The sequence below is a fragment of the Ipomoea nil genome, unplaced genomic scaffold (assembly GCF_001879475.1).
Source record: "Ipomoea nil cultivar Tokyo-kokei standard unplaced genomic scaffold, Asagao_1.1 scaffold0684, whole genome shotgun sequence".
Taxonomy (NCBI): domain Eukaryota; kingdom Viridiplantae; phylum Streptophyta; class Magnoliopsida; order Solanales; family Convolvulaceae; genus Ipomoea; species Ipomoea nil.
The window spans coordinates 495515-497500 of record NW_017617112.1 but is presented as its reverse complement, the minus strand read 5'-3'; the positions used below and the strand labels follow the sequence as shown (position 1 = coordinate 497500).

General features: G+C 26.0%; 2 non-coding genes across 2 annotated transcripts in view; both read right to left on the bottom strand.

The window, feature by feature from the left end:
- The window catches only part of TRNAN-GUU, a 76-nt gene extending 13 nt beyond the window's left edge, over positions 1-63 (bottom strand). Inside the window, exon 1 of the tRNA in view lies at positions 1-63. This exon is cut by the window's left edge and continues 13 nt beyond it. This is a non-coding gene — a tRNA (tRNA-Asn).
- Positions 64-1487: 1424 nt separating this feature from the next.
- On the bottom strand, positions 1488-1561 carry TRNAN-GUU. Its single transcript has one exon. It is a non-coding gene; the product is annotated as a tRNA-Asn (tRNA).
- Positions 1562-1986: the final 425 nt, after the last annotated feature.

Below are 1986 nucleotides of genomic sequence, written 5' to 3'. Positions count from 1 at the left end.
TCTTGAACCTCCGACCTTGTGTGGTTAACAACTACACGCTCTAGCCAACTGAGCTATTCCAGCTACCTTTATTAAAATGATTTTTAACATATTAATAAGGAAAAGTAAAATTAAAAACATTATTTGGTTGTTCTAATTGAAATAAATGTACTAACTTTATGTACTTATAGTGAGAAAATGGGAGATATCTAGTGAGTTTTGGAAAATATAAATTTTTAATGAGGTTGTTGAGAAGTTGAAAAATTAAAGTTTTGAATTTTTGTTAAAGCTATTAGACTTTCAATGGAACTTTTACGGGTATCTGATTCAAGAGATCTTAGATTACACATTGAGAATATCAAATCCGTAATGAACTGCTTAATTTGTCTTTTGTTTAAAATTGATCGAATGCAATATTAACCTATTATGTTAATGGTTTTTTTTTATGAAAAAAATAGTATAACTTATAATAATTATTTTGCTTTATTGATTGTGCATTTACTGGTTATTGATTGTGTAAATTGTAACAACACGTTGTGCACCCGGGCTTTGGATAAGAGGTTTAGAGCTTGTCTAGGCTTTAGTGACCTAGGTTTTGAGAAAATGGTTTGAGTCTTAGGGGTAATGGTTTAAGGTTTAGGTTTTGATTTTTTTAATTTTTATTTTTGCCGAGGATCGATTTAGTTATTTAGGGATTAGGGTTTAGGGTTTTGATGATGGGATTTTGTGTATTTTAGAATTTAGCTGGTTCGCAATAATGCAAAAAGCATAATTGATATATTGAATTTTGTTGTAAATAATTAGAAGAAAATTAATTAAACGAAACAAAAGAAAAAAAAAACTGCACCTAAATTTGCTTCAATCATTTAATCAAACAATTTGACTGAGGTTTTTTAGTTTGCTTTTAAGGCCTAACTTTATTGGCTTTTATTAGTGTTTGTATGTGTGTGTGTGTGTAGTAGATTTATCAATTACAACATAGGTAAAAAAAATTAGATAACAAAAACAAGTTACCAATACAAAACTTTTAAAATAATAATAATAATAATAATAATAATAATAATAATAATAATAATAATAATAATAATTATTACTATTATTATAATAACAACAACAACAACAACAACAACAACAAAAATAATAATAATAATAATAATAATAATAATAATAATAATAATAATAATATAAGAACATGTGATAAAAAAAAATAGTAAAAATAATTTGCTTAGCATAAATTCTGCAAAAAACATGAACCAGAAAATTTGATATGACTTTGGTGTTGATTAATGAACCAAAATTTGTAATTGATAAGTTCGGTGTTAATTAATGAACGAAAATTTGTAATTGATTCCCCTCACAATTATGCCAATTATTAATGTCACACTAAATTAATTCTGGTAGCCATGTTTTTTTGTCACGTTTTGAAAATTGAGCCCAATATAGTAGTTTTTATGTATGTGCATTTCCATACAGAATATAATCATAGTTATTAAGTTCTTTAAATTCGTCGCTAGATGGAGGGCTTGAACCTCCGACCTTGTGGTTAACAGCCACACACTTTAGCCAACTGAGCTATTCCAGCTACCTTTATTAAAAAGATTTATAACATATTAATATGGAAAAGTAAAATTAAAAACATTATTTGGTTGTTCTAATTGAAATAAATGTACTAACTTTATGTACTTATAGTGAGAAAACGAGAGAAATCTAGTGAGTTTTGGACAATATAAATTTTTAATGTGGTTGTTGAGAAGTTGAAAAATTAAAGTTTTGAATTTTTGTTAAAGCTATTAGACTTTCCATGGAACTTTTACGATTATATGATTCAAGAGATCTTAGATTACACATTAAGAATACCAAATCCCTAATGAACTGCTTAATTTGAGTTTTGTTTAAAATTGATCGAATGCAATATTAACCTATTCTGTTAATGGTTTTTTTTTTTAATGAAAAAATAGTATAACTATTAATAATCATTTTGCTTTTTTGATTGTGCATTTAGTGGTT